General features: G+C 41.7%; 1 long non-coding RNA gene across 1 annotated transcript; it reads left to right on the top strand.

Moving 5' to 3' along the window:
• Nucleotides 1-1242: 1242 nt before the first annotated feature.
• LOC102131084 (uncharacterized) lies at nucleotides 1243-21860 on the top strand. The gene is made up of 4 exons (XR_281315.3): nucleotides 1243-1437; nucleotides 15672-15921; nucleotides 20582-20660; nucleotides 21705-21860. It is a non-coding gene; the product is annotated as an uncharacterized lncRNA (long non-coding RNA).
• The last annotated feature ends 520 nt before the right edge of the window (nucleotides 21861-22380 follow it).

Raw genomic sequence — 22380 nt, 5'->3', positions numbered from 1 at the left:
ATGAGTGAAAACTTTTCACATTGGTAAAAGAGACAAATGTAAAGATTGAAGAAGCTGAGCAAACCCAACACATAATAAACCCAAATAAATCAATGCCCAGATACATTGTAATTAAAGTTCTAAATATAAAAGACAAAGAAAAACCTGGAAAACAGCCAGGGAAAAATGATGCATTAAGTACTGGGATGCTTGAGAAACCATGAAGACCAGAAAGAAGTGATACAAGTTTTCAAATGCTGAAAGAAAAGTATTATCAAACCAGGATTTTATATTCAACAAAAAATTCCTTCAGGAATGAAGGATTACCAAAGATATAGTCAAATGAAGGAAAACTAAGAGAGTTTATTGCCATCAGATCTGTGCTAAAAGAATTGCTTAAAAAATTCTTCAGACAGAAGGGAAATGATAAGAAGTGGAACTTGGAACTTCAAAAATAAAAGAAGATAAACAGAAATAGCTACGTAAATATAGTAGACTATTTTTCTCCTTTCGAGTTCTTTTTTCCTGTTTTCTATTTGTGTAAATTTAGGGAGTACAAGCACAGTTTTGTTACATGGATATTTTGCATAATGGTAAAGCCTGAGCCAAACAGTGTCATTTGTACCCCTTAAGTAATTTCTCATCCCTCACCCTCTTCCTACTCTTCCTCCCTTCCAAGTATTCAATATTTATTATTCCACACTCTATGTCCAAGTGTACACCTTTTTTTAGGCCCCATTTATAAGTGAGAATATGTGGTAGTATATAAATATATTCCATGGAATGCTACTCAGCCATAAAAAAGAGTGAAATCATGTCTTTTGCAGCAACATGGGTGGAACTAGAGATCATTATCTTAAATCAAATAACAGAAAGTCAAATACTACCACATGTTCTCACTTATAAGGAGAGTAGAGGAAGACAGATTACCTCAAGAATCTAGGATATGGGTGCAAAAGGAAGGATGGAATCTTCACCTCCAAAATGCAACACCACCCTGTTTTATCTAAGTTATCTAGTTTACCAGCATGGAGTTATTTGTAGTATGTGATAGTACAGTATAGTATACATTTTCCCCCTTTTAGTATCTAAATGGTTTGTAATGATTTCCCCTCTTTCTTTCTTGGGGTAATCTGCCTTCCTCTACTCTCCTGACATGTACTTTGGGCAGATCCCACCTCCAGGTGCAGAATGTGGATGGCAATTCCTATGGGCTAATCTGAGCGTTGCTTTCACTTGGCTGTCCTGATTGCTTTGAATGGAGAGAGGAAGGCGAATCAGGCAGACACGAAGCATTTTGCTGAGATTGCTGACACTATATAAACCCTGCACTCTCAGGGAGCAGTAGAAATCTTGAGAATGGATTCATTAGAGTGTAAGGCAGATGTGAAACATGGAGAAACCAACTTCTAATGACAGCTTGGAGCATCTGGATCTAGTCCCAGACTTTTTAGCTATGTGAGTCAATACTGTCATTATTTTTTCTCTTTACTTTTCAATTAAATCAGTGAATCGGATTTTCAGTTAATAGCAACCACCAGTCTTAAGTGATATGATAGCCTATGCTTTGTTTTGTTGAATGTGTAAGTCTCTCAATGTTGGAAAATTATTTTCCACCTGTAGTGGTTAGATTGTACTAATGATGTGTATTCCATAGTCTTACATCTGCTACTATTTTTATAGATAAAAGGCTTTACAAGCTTTTAAAGGAGTAGTATCCATCTTCCATTTTGTTTAAAAACAGAACAAATATATAAAAACAGATAATGGTATGAGTACTGCAGTTGAAATGCAGTTAGGGATTCTTGAGCCTACTTGGTCTTTATACCTCTTTCCCTGTTCTCCATCCCTGTGTGGCATCACAAGAAATCTTAAAGCCTGTAAAATATGGAACATAAAACACTGTTCTGTCATTTATCATACAAACACGGTCACTTTTGAGAATAAAAGAAAACATTCTTAATAAATTTATTCTGGGGAAGAGGCTTAAACAGGGGTGATACCAGGAAAATTGGGACACGTGGTCATCCTGGTTCTATACCACAAGAGTTGAAATGAAAGGAAAGTATGGTTAAGTCAGAAGAAATGGATTCCGGCCCCATTTCTACCATCCACTAGCTGTGTATTCTTAAAAAGTTACTCAACCTCTCTGAGCTTCAGTTGTCTTCATTAGTGTGTCAGAGAGAATAGTAATTACTACCTCACTGGAGGTTGTTGTAGGGTCATAGTTATGAAAGATCATAGTTATGAAAGTGCTTTGTCAACCATAAGACACAATGTTACTAGTGGCTTTTATTGTGTGAAATAACTGATCTAATTATGATTACTCTAACAATGTGGTTGTACTTAACTTTACACAATAGATGAATTCTCAGAAAAAAGTTGAGTATGAATGGTTTTGCGAATTGCCTCTTAATTAAAAAGCTCACTGAGAATTGTCTGAGAAATTCTTCTATAAGTTCAGAATTATTTTGTAGAATAAAAAGTTACCCCATGCTTATATCTTATATATCAGAATTTGCTTTTAAGCAAAACATATCCCTAATGTCTTCAAGGATTTGTCTCTCCAGCTAAATGTGGAGAATGAGGCATTTCATAAATGTTAGGTTACCTGGTCAGGATGCAAGCTGGGGCTAGGGTTGGAGGAGGAGGCCCTTTTCGGGACCCAATATGGCCATGAAAAAAAAAAAAAGACGACATAAATTCTTGCAAAGCAGGACCCTGTCGGTTTAATTTATTTCACATTTGCCCTGGAAGCAGGAGGCTCCAGTGGGCTAATGAGTACGAGATGCTGTTGCAGACAAGAGGCAACCTACACATGCTGCTTGCATGACTGGCACCCAAATAGGCTTGCTTAGTTGGTGAACTGTCAGGTTTCCAATTCTTTCGATGTGTCTGTAGCCTTGGTCTGGCCAGGCCTGCCTTGTCCTCCTGGATAGACATTTAGGAAATGTGTCCTATCCCCATCAGCACAGTCATGCACTGGTCTTCTTTTCCCATATGTGTGTGCTGCCATCTGGGACAACTTAGCCATTGTCTGTTAGGGCCTTTGATGCTTGATTATAGGGAAAGAGGAAAACATCAGCTACAATAGAGCAATCTGTTCTGTTTGGGACATCAGTACAATCTTTTATCCTCTTTTTCTTTTTTTCAATGCACATATTTTTGATCATCTTCACATAGGGATGAATATTGGTAATGGAATGTATTCTAGAATTCTTTCTCTTGAAAGGAATGAATCTCTCCACTTACCCTTGTTCATAAAATAGTTTTGCAAATATGATCTTGCTGATAAAACACTGATTCCAGTTCTCTTTTCCTCTTTTTGCTTACTGACTGCCCAAAGAATCTAAGATTTCAAAGCATAAATGCTGATAACATAGTTTTTCCATTGCTTTAGCTCTGTATTTCCACAGAATTTGTTTATTGTTTTCAGTGGTAAAACTTTCATCTTCAACAATAGTTAGATTAATTTAAAAACATCTTTACAGTGGTATATTGTAATAGATACTAGCAAATTTTGTGCAGAAATGTTGTTGTATTCAGATAGAACCAAATTTATACTGTACTATTAAGTGTATGTGTTAAGTAGGGGGTGACTAAGTTCCAAGGTCATATATACTTTGTAATTTTATTTTGGTAGAAAAATAATAAATAAAGTGATGTACACCAAATAATTACAAATCATGGTCTCTGTGGGATAGAATCACAAAATGTTTTTCTTTCTTTCCCTTCTTCTTTTTTGCTCTCCTTCTCCTCTCCTTCTGTTTGCTTATTTGCATTTTTGAATTATTTTATAATAAAATTGCATGACATTTGTAATAAATCCCACTCTATAAAATAAGTTTAAAAACATAAAGGAAAGTTTAACAGTCTATGAACTTAATCTCCACCCAGAAATGGAGTGCTGTGGTAGGGCCCAGTCAAGATGACAATGGCAATGGGAAGATGGAGTGACAGATGGCACACGATGGCAAACAGCCCATACACGTTAGTGCTTTCTGTGGAAAATAATTTTGTATAACTATGAATATCTTTTATAATTTAGGAATTTCTACATTATTAAATCAGGATAGCCAGTACAGCAGAGATACAGGTATCCAATATCCCTTTCATCCTTCTTCCTTTAGTAATAGTTTATCTGAGTGTATACTGAGTGTGGTCCCTCGTCCAGAGGAACCTCTAAGTGCTGGTGGCCACATGCTAAACTTACAGTCAGAGGTATGTGAATGGCGATGGTGGATATCCCCTCTCAGTCATGCTCATATCTTTCCTTCTGTCCCTTGTGCTCTGCACATGGCAGTGGGTGCTGAAGTAGCCACATGAGACCAGGAGGTGCAATCTAATCACTGAGGACAGCAAAGAGAAAACTAAGGAAGTTGAGTCCTTGTTGCTGTTGAGCCACCACATCAGTTCAGAATTGCCTAAGCCTATGTATTTAAGCAAGTGAGAAAGAAATCTTATCTTGTTTAAGTCATCATTGGTAGGGTTTTTTTTTTGTTATAACCATTGAAACTATATCCTAATAATAGTATATTAGTATAATTTTACAATATATAATAATATAATTTTATAACAATATGTAGATAGAAATATGTAAATATATGGATGGATGTATCTATAGATAGATTGATGAATGAAGGGAAAGGTAGATGGATAGATGAATGAATGGATGAATGGGTGGGTGGATGGATGGATAGATGGATGACAGATGAGTGAATGGTGGATGAATGGATGGATAGATGGATGGATGAATGGATAGATGAATGGATGATTAGATAGATGGATGAATGGATAGATGGATGGTGATATGGTTTGACTGTGTCCTCACACAAATCTCAACCTGAATTGTTTCTCCTAGAATTCCCATATGTTGTGGGAGGGACCCAGGGGAAGGTAATTGAATCATGGGGGCCAGTCTTTTCCTTGCTATTCTTGTGATAGTGAATAAGTCTCAGGAGATCTTATGGATTTATCAGGGGTTTCTGCTTTTGTTTCTTCCTCATTTTTCTCTTGCCGCTGCCACATAAGAAGTGCCTTTTGCCTCCTGCCTACAGCCCTCTGGAACTGTAAGTCCAATTAAAGCTCTTTTTGTTCCCAGTTTTGGGTATGTCTTTATCAGCACTGTGAAAATGAACTGATACAGATGGATAGAATGGGTGGACTCAATATTGTTACCCTTCCTTTTCTCCACCCCATTTTTCTACCCTCTGCAGGAAGAGCCCACCTTACTTCTCAGTCTAAGAGAGTGGCAAGCATTGCTGGGCTCTTTCCACACCTGTAGTGCCTCAGTTTTCTGAAACATAGATTGTGTGTTTCTAATCTGGCAAATACTTGAAAGAAAAAAAAATCCTTTTTAAAGCCATTGTAAACAGATATTACTTTAATTTCAGCAATTTGCCTTGGTAAAATTTGGGAATTGAAATGTAAATAACTGGTTATGTACAAATTGACTGCTTTGAGGGCCAAACCTGTATACCTGGTCGCCTGCACGGATTCCATGAGGGTTACTTCCTGTGCCGGTCCAAGTGCACAGCACAGGGCAGAGCATCATGAACACATAAAAAGAAGGGAAAAGTCAGAGAGAGGGAAACTGAACAGTGAAGATGCAGAGGAGTAAGAGAGTCCTGGGAACAAGTAACCAGAGAGGGAGTTGAGGCAGCACTCAGCCTAGAGGGCATGATAGGCCAAGGCATAGAGTTAGGAAGTGTTGAACACTGGAGGCTGTGACAGTGAGGGCAGCTGGCTTGGCTAAAGGAAGAGTTTAAGTAGGAAGTGCAAGGAAAAGTCCCTAGAAGGCTGAAGGCAGGTATTGAGCCACCATGGATAGACAGAGGATGCCATCTGAATATTATTTCTTCTCCACATCAGGACTGTAGCTCTGTTAAATAGATTCCAAACCTCTTGTTTTCATGCAGATGTCTTTTTGGAATTGTGATAGAACATGAGGCTATAAAATTCTAGGCACAGTGTTCTAAAATCCTCAAGACAGACTAAGCTTTGCATACATGGTGTCAAAACAGGCAGGTCAAACCACTTTATTGCTTGCATAGCAGACCCCTTCCCAGCCAGGAAGCAAAAATCATAAGCTGTTTTTCTGCTCCTTTTCCTGCATAGCATGGTGGCTGGTGTTCTAGCTCTCATTTAAGTTCCTCCTACTTAAGTGGTGGAATCCAAGTAATTGATCCAGTATCATCCATCACCACCCTTCTTGTCGTTGTGGTCTGCCAGGTTGTTGAGGGAGTGTCACATCATCCCAAAGACTGTGGTCCCAGACCTGCTGTGCAGAGGCTCCAAAACCATGCTCTAACTGGGCTTGCACCAGATTGCCAAAGGGGCTTTCTCTCCCTCACTGCAGAATGTGCTGCTTCCTTTTTCCTCCTTCCTTCTGACCGACAAAAGAAGCCCCTTTCTGATCATTAAATGGCTCTGTTAAATTATACCCTTTAGGGCATTTTAGTTTTGCTGGGTGAGGGAGCAGGGGTAGTCTTCACCTTTTCTCTCTTTCCACATAATGGCAAGGGCAGTTCCTCAATGTCCTGAAGCCTCTACTGACATTTGGACCCTAGATACCTTCTCTCTAGATTGAGCAACAGATGTGACCTATGTTTTGTAGGGTTTCGCCATGCAGATAATGTACTAACCTTGCTTACACAAAACCACATTGGTATTTGTGTAATTTTTGATTGGTTGGCTCAGTAGGCATCGGATCACTTGTTGCGGGGTGTTGGGGCGGGGCTTGTTGATGCACAGATAGGGAGGTTCCATCGCCAGTGTTTCTGGTTCAGAAGGTCTGAGGTAGAGCCTAAGAATTTGCATTTCTAACAAGTTCCTGGGTGAACTGCAGAATTGCATTTTAAGAACAACTGTTCTGGAGCACCCTTGCCTTAATAATGCTGCAGAGACTTCCTGGGTCGGTCCTGGTATCTTGTGGCTCCTCTTCTGCTGTGTCGATTTTTGAACAGCACGTGGAGGAAAGATGCCCTCTCCAGGGTGTGGTGAGGAGTGAGGACAATGTGAGCATGTCTGAGCTATAGTGGGCATGGGTGATTCAGCGAGGACTGACTGGACAACAGTGTCCCTTCCTGAGAGCATCCCAGCAGGCCAGGCAGCAGAGCTATTAAATAAAAATCCGTAGGAAACATTGACATTGGATCCCTCCTGAATGTTTGTTCTACAAATGTGGAATGTTTGTCTCATCCAGAAACCTCAAAATTACTTTGCCATTAACACCTGTGTGAGTGGCAGGGCTTGCATCATTAAGATTGCCGGAGGAAAACGTTGCCTCGCCTTGGTTGAAGGAAGCATTAAAAATTAATGAGGTATCAGTACTCACAGTTTGATAAACTACGAAACACCTTCCTTATGCTTCCGCTTTTTCAGTTGCCTAAACCTCTGATACCTCTATATAAGACATTTTAGAAGACCAAATGTCAACTGTAGAGCTATGAACGTCAACAGAAAAATGAAAAAGAGAAAAAAAATTGCATTTTCTTTTGCAGAGGATTGGGGAAATACAATGACATATTTTATATTTTTTATTTGAAGGGTCATGTGGTTCAGACCACACATGGGTGTCTGCACTTTCTGCTTATACCAAGTGAATCAGATGGGATGGTAAGAGTAATTTGTTGGAATGTTTTAGCAACAGTGAGGGTTACAGGCAGATGACCTGGGAGCTGGTCTCTGCTGTTTACTCCTCTGGCTCTGAGATGCCTTCAGGAAAGTTCTGTGTTGTGACACTGACAGCTTGCCTCTAGAATGCTGTGACATGCCACCTGGAAGCTTTGTAGGTCTGGAAATATTCACAACGTGTGGACATTCAGCATTAGACTGTATGTGGTCATTCTCTCTGTCATAAGAGAGTATATGCAAAAAACCCTCAGATGTCTGTTCTGCTCTGTGGTCTGGTCTGGGACAATTTTGATGAGCTGGCAGCCTAGGACCACTAATATTTTCTTGATTCTTATTTATAGCTGAAAGCTCTTTATGGGTGCTCTTCAGGGGTATGTTTTCAGTGTTCTTGGTCAGTTGGTAAGTGTTACAATAAGAATATCTCTCTTGAATTTGTAACTATTATGCATTATATGTGGCTGCTATGAAGATGGATACTAATTGTTGTTCTCAGATCTTTTCAACATGAGCTCATTTACTCCTCAAGGCAATCTAATGAAGTCAGTGCCATTTTTATCACCATTTTACAAATGAGGAAACTGAGGAACTGTCTGTAACTTGCCCAAGGTCACACAGCTGGTAAGTGGTGTACCCAAGGCTAGAACCCATGCTCTTAACTACATGAAACTACTGATGGCTTTTCTGATGAGCTTTGACTTATAGAAGCCACTTGCATCTACTCACAAGCTTGTTATTGAACCCATTGGGGTCAAAAGCACTTGTGTGTTTCTGAACAGAGAGGTGAAGTGAGTGGGCTCATCTTAAAAGCTTGTTTTCATTGCTTTAGAATCAAGTACAAATGCTTTAGTAAAGCCTTCTAGGACTTTTCTCAACCTTTCTGAGGTTCTCTCCCAAGCCTCCCTCCCTGACCACACAAGCCTGCCCAAAGCATGCTGGGGACATGATACTCTACACCATTGCTCCTAGGTCTCTTCATCTAGAGCTGGCTCCTGTCTCGCACTCTCCTTGCACACCTTTGCTGGGGTGAATTATGTTCTAGAGCATCCCAATTTGAGTGTCAGATTTAGTTACACATACATTGAGATAATAGTCCCTGAACCCTGGGCAACCGGCATGTTCTGGGGCTGCTGGAGCCCTTGTTCTGGCCACTTCCAGCCATATAAACCTATGTTTTTCTTTGCTGAGGAACTGATCTGCTTGACTGCCACATCTGGGCTCTGTCGAAGACCATCAGCAAACAGAAGAGAGAGATGGGGCATTTCTTTCTCCACTCCCTCCCTGCCTTGGGATCACAGTTCCAGCAGCAGCTGCACCCTTCCCTTCTGGTGGGCACTCCTGCCTGCAGCCCTCTTCCTTAGCTCCTAGTGTCTCCTAGGGCAGTAATAGCTCCAAATCGCTCCAAGCTGCTGCTCGTCTCTGGGGGCCTCCCAACCCTTGTTGGTTCACTCTGCCTACATTCTGTCTGCTGCCCCTTGGACAGTGTTTCTACATTTGAACCATATGGGTGAATTCCATATTCTTCTGGGACCCTGACCGATGAAACTCCTTCCTCCCAAACTATGTCTGAACTTTGTCCTCCAACTCACAAATGGCCACTAGCAGATTTTCCTATTCAGCTCACACAGCCTAGGTCCCCACTTATTGGATGGAACACAAGATACCCTTTAAATCACTTGAATCACAATGCAGACTTAAGAGCCCATCAAATTCTTGGGAAGGGGCAATGTTGGATTCCTTCTCCTCCACTTTCCCACCATACTCCCTTTGTGGCAGATCACAGGCATGTGTACAGTATAGTGCAGATTCTCCCTTTATCTGAAACACAACCCAGGGGCCTGGGTCTTGTTTTACTTCCCTTAATGTCTGTGTGGTTATTGATGCACTTGTCTTCACTGGTAATCTATCAGTTCCACTAGAGGAGAATGGGTATCTCTAGGGCTAGTTCAAAATAAGTACTTCTTAAGTGAAGGAAGGAAGGAAGGAAGGAAGGAGGGAGGGAGGGAGGGAGGGAGGAAGGAAGGAAGGAAGGAAGGAAGGAAGGAAGGAAGGAAGGGAGCAAGGAAGGGAGGAAGAAAGAAGGAGGGAAGGAAGGAAGGAAGGAAGGAAGGAAGGAAGGAAGGAAGGAAGGAAGGAAGGAAGGAAGGAAGGAAGGGCGGGCAGCTGGCACAAGTTGGGGTCCATCGTTTAGTCACAGAACAAACAAGCATAAGTGGTTCCCACCCTGATCCTCAAAAACTTTAAAATGGAGCAGTCCTCCTTTTATGGGCCCTGAAGCAATTCAGAGGCCTCGCTCTCTCTTTGATACACTTCCCTCATTGCCAGGTGACAGTCTGGAGGACAATGAGGCATTGAGTACCTTGCCCCAGCTGGGCAAGCTGCTGAGCAGAGAAGTCAGCATTCCCGACATCCCGCCCGGCGCTCTCTTGACTAAACCACATGGGCTGTTTTTCTGTGCTCTTGCTTGGACCACTGGGTTCTTCTTGACTCAGACACCACTGATCCCTTTCCCGGGATCCACACCCACCTGCTCCCTGGAGCCAAGTTTTGTGAGGCGTGTGGCTTTTTTTGGAATGCTCAGTCACCTTGGAGTTTCTGCCTCATCTCAGGACAGGAGGATTTGCGTAGATAAATTATCACCATGGGACACCAGTGTGTGTCCCCAAGCCTTCAGTGCAGTTCAGACACAATGGATTTTCTGCAGCTCACTTTTGTTATGCATGGTGAAGAGGAAGTAGAAATCCAAATTTTCAGAATATAAGCCTTCTTCACAGGAAACGTATTTTGGAGCTCACTACACCATACAGGCTGCTGATTTAATACAACCAGCAAATGTGCAAATCTCTGAGGAATGGCAAATGCCATCCACCTTCACTCTTTTCACCTTCCTTCTCCTCCTCCTCCTCACCTTCATTTTTCAATAACCCAGTTATTTGTTGGTGCATATAAAAGTAAACAGAAAATGAATAAGCTGTGAACTTTGAAGGAGAATTTTTGAGTTAGAAATCTGAAGGGGGAGAAAAGGCCACAGAAAGAGGGTAAACAGTTAAGGCAAACATTTTAGACCAAAATAGCCAGTAGACAGCAGCTGAGAATGGACCTCACTGCTGGTAAAGAGGCCAAGGTGGATTAAATTGATCAAAACAGTGCTTGGGAGATAGCAAGGAATTTTATTTTTTGTTATTTCTCTTCAAAAAGGCAGGATGGAAGATTAGACTTCTGTAAGAACAAACGTTTGAAACTTTTCTATCTATTGCTACTGTTTCTGTGCTTTGCATTTGATGTTGGTTGTGAAACGTGTTTTTCTCAGTATAGATATATATATGTATATGTATACTTTTATACATATACATACACACACACACACACACACACACACATATATAGATATATATTTCCTTTTCTTGTTGAACCATGATAGTAAAAATGATTAGTGGAGCTGAAATCTGCAGCAATGCATAGAACGCTTTTTCCAGTGTTTAGGATAGCTGAAATATGCAATAATTGATTTTAACATGTGCTGTAATTGGTTCCATATGCATCGCTGTCAACTATGATGCATCATAATTAAACTGACATGTTCAAAAACTGGCCACTGAAATGAGCACTCCCTGAATTTTCCAACTGTGCGCAGCTTGCTGCTTCTCCACTCCCTAGCTTCTCAATAAGGAACAGCATTGCCGGGTTTTATTTTGCTGCTGGTCTCCTCCATGTTTTATCTATTTTTCCCCCTCAGGTTTTAAATGACCTCCTGGAGTGGATTCAGGCTCTTTCCTCACCTCACATTATTTCAGCAGTGTTGGATCTATATGCAATTTCCTAAGTCATCATAAATCAGATCTAAACTCATGAGAATGGTCAAGAATTTGATATAAAATAGGACACAGGAGCAGATCCATAAAAGTTCCATATTTTAGTTCCTCCATCCCCAGTTGAACCATGCTTGAACTCTAATTAGAAAATTCACTTGGAGGAAGAAAGCATAGTATATGACACACGTTCACCTCTGGTTCCCTATCGTATAAATGACAATATTCAGATATTTGACCACCTTTCTGCTTATTTCTGTGATCATCAGAATGTATATGAGTATCCAGGATGATCTTACCTTGAAAGCCTGATTATCTTTCTTTTTTCTTGTGTAAAAGCAATCTGATATCATTGTAAGGGCATTGAACTAGGATCTGGGGCAGCTCTGTTACTATTAATAGTGTTAGTAAAGTCCTCTGGGTGTTAGCTTTCTCCTTGGTAAGATTTATGGAAGGGATAATACTCTTTCTACTGTCATCTCAAGGTTTAGCCTGATAGAGTAAGATAGAAGCAAGATTGAATAGTGTGGCTTTTGGTTCCTGAATCCCTGTTCTGAATTAGCATGGGTCATGTCTGTGTTTGGACTTTGGGTTACCATAATCTGCTGTTTTAATTTCACCAAGAACTGCATCCCCCTCAAATCCCCCGGTGTCACACCTTCTCTAATCTGTTAACCACATAAATGGGTCCTGTGATGGCAAAATATTTAATAACAAACGTTAGTTTATCATCATCCATGATAACTAGATAATCATTAGTTATCAATGATACATCATCAGGATGTATCATTGCTCTGAGGCTCCGTAAGGCCAATACTGGGAGAAGGGACATAGCAGCCATCTCTCCACTATTTCCACTGGGAACACCAACCTTCCACTCATTTTTTTCATGGGTCACTGGTAAGGATCCCTAATTTCAGTGACCTTTTTGTTGCTTAGAGCATAGTTCTGTGACGCAGACCTGGTTAATCATAGTGTCTCTTCTGTCTGTCTGTGGAACATAGTCCATGCTGTAGCAGAATAACCAAGCTGGACCCACCAGGGTTTTCTCATGCACTTTGAAAGCCAAAAGCTATGAGGTAAGATTCCCCTATCTCCTCGGAAATGAGCTATGAAGACATAAGCCTGGCGACACTGGGCCGCAGGAAGAAAGCTATGCTCTCCACTGTGTAAAGGAAGGATAGATTGAGCCCCACACATGGGAGGAGTGGAACTGAAAATGCTGATTAATGACTTTGGAAACTGTCAGGTGATTTGTGGAAGAAAGAACTTACTCCACATCCTACTGGGATCTTATTTCCTGATTAAATTCCTTAGGAGGCAAACTTTCTGGAGCTAAGGAAGTGATTGGGAAGGGAAACTGGTTCTTTATCTTCCTCCATCCTCTCATGTTGTATTTTCTGAAAGGGAAAAGTCACTATTTCATAGCCAAGGCTAAGCAGGGATCTTGCTGCGACTTCAACAGTCATTTCAACTGGAGTCCTGAGCCTACTTTTCCTTCTTATTTTGTATCTTTATTCTTACTGGATCACCTCTCCTTTGGCTATCAGAATATTTCTCTCCACCCCACTCCCTGGTCAACACGATCTTGGAGTCAGAAGACTTGCCCATTACTTTTGAGCAACGTTTGGATGGTGTGTAGTGCATCTGCAGTGGTTCTCAAACCCAAGGTGCATCTTAACACCCTAGAGAGCCAGTGAAAACACAGATTGCTGGGCCTGACCACAAGAGGCCCTGATCCAATAGGTCTGGATGGGGTGGAGAGTCTGCATTTCTAATAAGTCCCGAGGTTGTACTGAGGCTACTGGTCTGTGGAGCACACTTTGAGATCTACTACTGAGATGAATGCCAGATTAGATTAAATGTTGTGAGACTCAAGTCTTGGCCTTTGGGCAATCCCCAAAGCCTCTGTGGGCTTCACTTTACCTATTTATAAAATGGATGATTTGATTAGGTGATCTCAAATTTTTCTTTAAGATGCCTCCAAGTCAATTAACTGATCACGAAGTTCTATTTGGAAGGACTGCACTGTCATGACAGTTTTCTTTTTCCCTTTGAGACAATTATAGTTTAAAAAGACAATATCTAATTTCTGCAGAAATTGTGGAAGTGGTCAGACAGCAGCAATAGAATAGGGTACATATTACATGCTATGAATTCTAAGGTCCTGACATAATACTCTGCAATTAAGCTTTTCGTCTGGAGGTTGTATACTGTTTTGTAATAATTTGCTCATTAATCAGGCACTAGTTCTAGAATTTAGGAAACACCTGTTCAGTAGCTTCTCAACCACAATGAAGAGTAGACAGTATTAGAAAAACACAGTAGTGGGACAGTAGAAGTTTGAGGGAAGGAAAAGAGACTCTCTAAGCACAAAGTGTGCTTCTCCACCCCTCCTGCTGCTCCATTCTGAGCTTTCCTGGCAGATCTTCTGGGTGAGGAGTCAAGAGAAGGTTTGAAAGTTTATGTCCGCAGCTAGATAAATATCATTAGTGTAGAGATGGATTGTGGTGGCACCTAGAAGGTCCCACCTAATTTTGAAAAGAGAGGGAGAAAAATAAATGTCTAAAGACATCTTCTGGAGTTTGGAAAGGACCAAAAAGTCATTGTGTCTGGCTTTCCGCTATCACCCCAAGTTCCTGCACAAACCACCTACATCCCAACAGCAACATAAAATGACCATTTTATGAGTGAGAACAGGAAACTGTGGCTATAACAACGCTTCTTTCCCCTTTTCTTTAGAGGAGGAATAAGTGATGGATGTAAAGACAAATATGAAACAGTAATTTAGAAAATAATTTCTTTTCATGCAAGAGCCACTTTTTGAGAACCTGGTGGTATTTAAGAATACTAATCAATGAGTATCATAGAGTGTTCATGAGTTGATTAGATACATATGTATTGGGTATCTAACATATCCTAGCAATATGTGAGGCACAAATTAACCAAACAAAATTATTTCTATGTTTCAGGAGATAACAGTTGAGATAGGAAGAGGACAAGTAAAGAGATAATTTTATAAGTTCCAACAGGAGTGAACACAGGCTACCACAAGAGAGCCTTGCAGGTGTGAATATCAGCAAAAACTCACTGTGGAAAGCAGTGGCCTCGAGCATGAGTGGAGGTTGGGTCAGGCAGGAAGAAGGTACTCTTTTCAGACTTAGCATCAGACACAAAGGCTCAAAGAGGTGAGTTCATGAAACTTTGATTGTTAAGTATGAGTGGTGGCTAGAATTGAAGCTGCAAGGGAAAGCATGGGTACCTATTGACTTTATTTTGACTCACTAGTTCAGTACTGGTCCCAGTTCCCAAAGAGTTTGGTTTTTATTCGTGAGATGGGGGTGGTTGATCATGGAATTAACTGATGTCTATCTGTAGCTAAGTAACTGGGTGGGTTCAGAGCCCTTCCTCTCATGGACTGCTTAACTTCTCTCCTGTACGTTGTTGCTCTCCTTTTATGATGCTTTTCCTCGCTGCCTAGGCATGGTTTCTCCATTACATCCATCCTCAACCCCTTCTCTTCCTGGCTTTACTTTGAAGCTAACCTCCTTGCCCTAGGTATAAATTCATTTTCCAAATAGATACATATGACTAATGTCTATAGAGAAACGTGACATTTTAAAGGAGAAGGAGAGAGCAGGATTTGCTGCAGGTTGCAGAACTGTTTTTCCAAGGGTCTGCCTTTCTAATGTGCTCACAGGTGGTGCTGATGCTGCTGATGCCTGGCTACATTTTGGAGAACCTGGAGTCTTTTTTCAAATGATGGTAGATGAAATTATATTAAACCCAAAATTTGGGTTCTCCAGTGCTCTCCTTTCTTTTTCTTTTTTTTTTTTTTCAGACAGAGTCTTGCTCTGTCACCCAGGCTGGAGTGCAGAGGCATGATCTCAGCTCACTGCAACCTCCACCTCCCAGGTTCAAGTGATTCTCCTGCCTCAGCCTCCCGAGTAGTGGGGATTACAGGTGCACACCAACATGCCCGCCTAATTTTTGTATTTTTATTGGAGAAGGGGTTTCACCATGTTGGCCAGGCTGGTCTCGAACTCCCAACCTCAAGTGATCCTCTCGCCTCAGCCTCCCAAAGTGCTGGGATTACAGGTGTGAGCCACTGTGCCTGGCCCCATGCTCTCCTTTCTAAAGGGGAAGAACCTTTTTATAGCAGAGGAATCGTTCTTGAAGGACCCAAGAGTCTTTTTGCTAGACTTCCTATTCTTATAGTTATTTCTAAAATTAATTCTTTCTGGAAAACAGAATAACTACAAGATAAAATCTACATCCTGAAAGGGTTGAACCCATCTTGAAAATGGCAAAATCTCCATCCTGGTGATCACTGGCACCATCATTCCCAGCATAGCCATCATTCTATGGGATCCTGGGCACTGCTTGGCACTAGGAAGGTGAATGACTTTAAATTATGATTCCTGTCCTCAAGAGACAAGTCACATTGTTGAAACGCTGACATCAATGTACAAAGATTCATAATCATAAAGGGTAACTCTTGGTAAGTCATTATAATCTTATTAATTGTTTCTAGTGGTAAGTCACATCAATGCTGCATTTTTCCAGGTTTCAGAATTTGGCAGGCATTGAATATGTCACTGTTTGGGTATTACTAATGGAAGAAGTGAGGTTTCCTTTTTAACTGTGTTTAGTATTTTGCTTTTGGCTCCAGAAATGTCATAGAAACACCTGACTTGGACATATTTCTAGAGACTATCATTTTACATATAAAGTTTAGTATGTTATTTAGACTGATATTTTATAAATCATATTCTGGAATTAAGCTGAGTAAGGCCAAGAAGAGAAAGGGTTGAGGATGGATGTAATGCAGGAACCATGCCTAGGAAGCGAGGAAAAGCATTATAAAAGGACAGCAACGATGTAGAGGACAGAAGTTAAGCAGTCCATGAGAGGAAGGGCTCTGAACCCACCCAGTTACTTAGTTGCAGATGGACATCAGTTAATTCAGTAATCCACCACCCCATCTCATCAATAAAAACCAAACTCTTTGGGAACTGGGACCAGTACTGAACTAGTGGGTCAAAATAAAGTCAAAAAGAAGCCCACTGCAAGAAATACTCCTCTAAATAACAAATTTTGAGAAACAAGTAATCACACAGACACACCATGTGCTGTTATCTTTTCAGCACTAGCTCTGTGTTATGGTACAGTTAGGGAGAGGATGAGGAGGGCTCTTTTTTGAGCACATTTCCAACAGTCTTTTCATGGTATGCAGTAGTTGTTTACAACAATGTTTCTCACTTTAATGTGCACACAAATCATGCAGGATCTTTTGAAATTCACATTTAGACTCAGTGGGAGCAGGTGGGGCAGGAGCCTTGCAGAGGTGATGGGCTCCTAGGCATGCCAATGGCCTGTCGTCCTTGGATTGCACTCTTAAGTAGCAATGGTTTAGAATACGGTAAAAATATGTTAGAAGGGGCATTGTGAAAGCATGGGGGTTCATCTGTTCAAGAAACAACAATGACAAAAAATGGTGATTAAACGCAACCACATCTAAATGAGGTAGCCAGGAGGTAGACCCAGCTTCTCCAAGAACAGGCCACATACCATCTCCCAGGGCTGCCTCCAATGTCCAGCCTGGCTGTGCTCAGGCCGTCAGGGCTTGCTGGACTCTCCTGGCAGGGTGGGGTCAGGACTCGAGTAGGTTGGATGCTGATAGCAGACAGTGTGATTCTCTGGCCTGATGACCCAGAATCGCTCCCAGGAGCACCTGTGCATGGAGCACAGACTGGAATTCCAGCTCTCCCAGGAGGAAGGAGTCATCCCTGGTCTCCCATCTCCCAAATGCTGATTCTGTGTCTGTTTGTGGATGGGTAACAAACAAACAACAAAGGGCCGTCTCAATTAACCTGCCACACAGAGCAGAATACCATAAAAAGTTCCAACTCTCTTTTTGAATGAAGCTTCTTTTTTTTTTTTGAGATGGAGTCTTGCTCTGTCACCCAGGCTGTAGTGCAGTGGCAAGATCTTGGCTCACTGCAACCTCTACCTCCTGGGTTCAAGCGATTGTCCTGCCTCAGCCTCCCAAGTAGCTGGGACTATAGGTGCATGCCACCACACCTGGCTAATTTTTGTATTTTTAGTGGAGACGGGGTTTCATCATGTTGGCCAGGCTGAACTTCAGACCTCAGGTGATCGACCCATCTTGGCCTCCCAAAGTGCTGGGATTACAGGCGTAAGCCACGATGCCTGGCCTGGATGCCACTTCTTATGATGCTTAGAATCTGGTGCCCTTTCAGAAAACTGAAGCCTTGGAGACCTAAAGTTGCTACATTGTTCTCTCTCCCAAAGAGGAAAGCAAAGGGAAGGTCTAGGACAACACTTTCCAAAATTCAGTGTGCATAGGAGCCACCTGCGGAGTTAATATGCAGATTGAGATTTGGTAGTTCTGGGTGGGGTGGGGCCCAAGAGTCTGCCAGGTGCTCCCAACTGGTGCTGATGTTGCCTGGCTACATTGTGAGTAGCAAGGGCAAGCAAACTAAGTGACCCTCTTCAGTGATCTGCAGAGTTGAAGATGAGGCATCTTTCAGGCCTGAGTCAGACTCTCTGGGCTGTAGGCGCCCAGGAGCTGCACAGCTGTGTAAGATTAGAAATCTCAGCGCTGAGCAGGATGGGGCCAGGGCCAGTTAATGGCATCATTTCATTGTAGTAACTACAGCAGGCCAGAGCCAATTGCTGTTTAGTCAGCTTTCCCATGTTTGTTGACTTTGGTATTACTGATTTATTAAAGGAAGAGGAACTGTGTTGGATATCAGAAAAGTGTTAGAAAGAGGGAAGTAGAGTAAATCCAAACCTCTCTCTCTACACTCTCCAAACCCGTCCCCCACGCCCACCCCACCCCCTTGTTGCCAAGTTATGAGATCTTGGGCTGACTTCCAAGTTCCCAAAGTTCAAGTGTGGAAAAAGCCAACTAATCTCCTGGAAAATCTCCTGATGTGTATTTTTCCTTAACAATCTGGGCTGATTTTAAACTTAGCCCACAGTAAACTGTGCTCAACAGGCATTATCATTATAGACACTTGCTGCTGCATTTTCCAAGGATTTCCCCTACCCTGCTGGTATTGCTACCAGATACAGAATGGAATTTGTCAGGACAAGCCATGTATTAAACCATTAATTCAGTTAGTGCATTAGGAGTAGGAAGACTGATTCTCTGCATTATATTTTGGCTGTCAGGCCTGATTTGAGCTTATTTCTCAGTGAGTATTCTATATCAAAGGCTGGGATGGTAGAATTACAGGACATTAGGACTTTCAATCTGGAAGGGACCCTGGAGACCATTTAGTGCTGCCTGCTTGCTTCACAGATGAGGAAACTGTATTTTTCAGTCTTAAGAGCTTGAGCAAATACTCAGCTTTTGATATGCGCATGCAGTTGCCATTCCCACGTATGGGAGTTATGTGTGTGCTTGAAGGGAGTCAATAATGGATCTTTCCTATTTAGTTTTCCTTGATCTTGGCTTTAGCTTCATCAAAGTCTGTCATACACACCCTCTGGACAGCATACATTTTGCAATAATATGCAAATGTCTTGGTTCCTGATAATAGTGGAAAAGAAATGTGATGTTTTACTTAAAAGATACTTTATACAATTTAATAGCAACTGCATCTCTGGCATCTATAACAGATGCTATCCAGTGCAGGCAACTTTTTCAAGTAACCTAGCTGAATTTTAGCTGCTGAAATTTTCTGTATCATTTGATGATCATATTTCATTTCAGACTTTTGAACACGACAGATTGTCCACCTGGATCTCATTTTGCCATATTTTATTGATGGCCTGACTCAGATCTTTCAAGTTCTCACTAACTGACCTTGAAGGAGTAGCTTGTTGTTTAAATTTTATGACACAGAGATGTAAACTGCCTGCAAATTTTGCAACTCAGTGGTGATGAACAAAGAGAACTTTTTATTACTACTTATTACCTACGGTTAAGGAATTAGCAAGAGCTGTTACTTTGCACCCATTCCTGGGACAAAATCCCGAATTAACTTTATAACAAGCACATGTGTAACAAGTGAGAACTACATTTTTTGTTTGCAAATCTAAGCTCAGTGTAGTGCTATTGCACTTATGCCTTCCTGTGGCTGCCCTGATTCCATAATAATGATAGGTTTCTCCCTCCTGGCCTTGTTATTCTGGGTCAGATGGCCCATCACCTGAGAATCTGAATAACATTGGATAGAAACTACAGAGAGAAGACAAATAAAAAATACTACCCACCACCCCTGTCTGACCATGAGAAAAACATTTAACAAATTCAAATTGAAGGACATTTATTCTACAAAATTCCTGGCCAGTACTCCTCAAGGCTGTCCAGATTACGAAAAACAAGAGGATTGACAAATGGCCAGGGTCTCCCAGAGGCTCAGGATATAAGATCACTAAATGTGATGTGGGACCCTGCATAGGACAGAGCGAAGACACTCGAGGCAGCCTTAACGAAGTGTGGACTTTAGTTAATAATGATGTGTCCATATTAGTTCATTGATTGAGTCACTTGTGCCACACTAACGTAAACTGTGAACAATAGACGAAATTGGGCTCAGGGTATAGGTGAATTCTGTACTATCTTTGCAACTTTTCTATAAATCTAAAATTATTCTAAATTTAAACGTTTACTAAAAATAATGCTTGTGCCCATTCAGCCTCTGCTGACACCAAGCGTCTGTGATAGGTCAAGTTTCAGCTCCATTATTTCATTAAATCTTCAGAACAACTTTATGAGGTATTTATTGCTATTCCGATTTTATCACTTTGAAAACAGAGAAACTGAAGTTCAGGGAAAGTAAACTTTTCTACGTTGATTGAGTTCCCTTGGCTTAAAAATAGCAGAGCTATGATTTTAACCCTCATTTATCTGACTTTAAAGCACACACTTATTTCAGTTCCCCATTTGGTTCTTAGAATCCTGTCCTCAAGAGATGGCGCAGAGGTTGAGGAAATGGGATGGGAATGGTGGGAATGGCCTGCATGTAGCTCAGCAGGACTGTGTCTGGTTTCCTGCGCCATCGAAGTTTCCCAAGGAGGATCATGTGGCCTCTATTTTCCCTAAAGGCTAAGGTCCAGGCTAGCTTTAGGTGAGTTTTCCCATTTCCTTGGATTTCATTGAACAAAAAAATAAATTCTGCCTGCAGTGGCCATGGGTGCAGTGTCTGCCATGTGGAGGAGAAGTTGATGGTTGTAGCAGCAACACTCCAGCTTACCTGGAGCAAAGTAAGTATGGTCATGCTGCATCCTCTTCCAGAATCCCTTCCACTGTCTGTGCATCTGGGTCATTGGTGAGCCTAAGGATGTCCTGAGTCCTGGTTTCTTGAGATTCTGACTCAGTAGATGAGAGGAGAGCACAGAAATCTGCATTCAAAATTGTTTATTGATGATTTGGCTGTGAATCTCTGTTCTAAATCTGAATCTCAGAGAATCAACTCTTGTTCTCACCTCAAGAAAATGTAAAACCAACCTCAACACGGTTGTCTCTTGAGTAGGTAGCATTAATAGACTGTCCAGGCCAGGAGTCCACAAACTATACCTCTGGTTAAATGGCCCACAGCACCACCTGCCTGTTTTGTAAATAAAATTTGATTGAACACAGACATGCCATTTGTTTATTTGTTGTCTATGGTTGCTTTCTTGCTACTATGGCATAGTTGAGACCATATGGCCCTGAAAGTCTAAAACGATAATCTGACCCTTTACAGAAAAAAGTTTTCCAACCCGTGGTATAAAAGACAGAAAGGATCTGGAATAATAATTAGTCACAGTTAAAGGGAAAGGGAGTCCAGTTGCCCTCAAGCTTCAGTGTACCCAAGAATCTCCTGTGATACTTATTTAAAAATGCCACCCCTTGAGATTCTGATTTAGTAGCCTGGGCTGAAAGCTAAGAAATATGCATTTTTAGCAAAGTTTTGAGACACGTGGTCCTAGTCACTAAGAATACGGACCCTGACAATAGCTAGACCTGGGGCCATAATCCTCTCTAGAGGTCTGTGTATGTTTAATTATTATTGCATATTGTATTTGAACAAAGATTTAAAAATAAAACTAAATATCACTTTTATGAACTAAATCATGCCCGACTCCCCTTCCCCCAAAATTCATATATTGGAGCTCTAACCCCCATATGACTGCATTCACAGATAGAGTCTTTAAAGAAGTAATTAAAGTTAAATGAAGTCATAAGTGTAGGGCCCTAATCTGATTGGACTGGTATTCTTATTAGTAGAGAAAGAGACACTAGAGATCTCTCTCTCTTCTCTGCAGGTGCACAGAGGAAAGGACATGTGAGGACACAGCAAGAAGGTGGCCATCTGCAACCTGACCAGCAAGACCTCACCAGAAACCAACCCTGCTTGCACACTGATCTTGGAATTCTGGCCTCTAGAACTGTGAAACAATAAACTTCTGTTGTTTAAGCCACGTGGCCTGGGGTATTTTGTTACAGCAGCCTGAACTGACTAATACAATCACTAAAGTATCAAAAGGCAGAATTAAAAGCATTATAACTGATCCCGAGCAAGATGGCCGAATAGGAACAGCTCCAGTCTCCAGCTCCCAGCGCGAGCGACACAGAAGACGGGTGATTTCTGCATTTTCAACTGAGGTACTGGGTTCATCTCACTGGGAGTGCTGGACAAACGGTGCTGGTCAGCTGGTGCAGCCCGATCAGTGAGAGCTGAAGCAGGGCAAGGCATCACCTCACCTGGGAAGCCCAAGGGGGAAGGGAATCCCTTTTCCTAGCAAAGGGAAACTGAGACACACAACACCTGGAAAATCAGGTAACTCCCACCCTAATACTGTGCTTTACCAAGGGTCTTAGCAAATGGTACACCAGGAGATTATATCCCACACCTGGCCAGGAGGGTCCCACGCCCACAGAGACTCCCTCATTGCTAGCACAACAGTCTGCGATCTAACTGCAAGGCAGCAGCGAGGCTGG

This window comes from Macaca fascicularis, chromosome 10 (genome assembly GCF_037993035.2).
Source record: "Macaca fascicularis isolate 582-1 chromosome 10, T2T-MFA8v1.1".
In the NCBI taxonomy this organism is placed as follows: Eukaryota; Metazoa; Chordata; class Mammalia; order Primates; family Cercopithecidae; genus Macaca; species Macaca fascicularis.
This window is presented reverse-complemented; position numbering and strand designations above follow the sequence as displayed.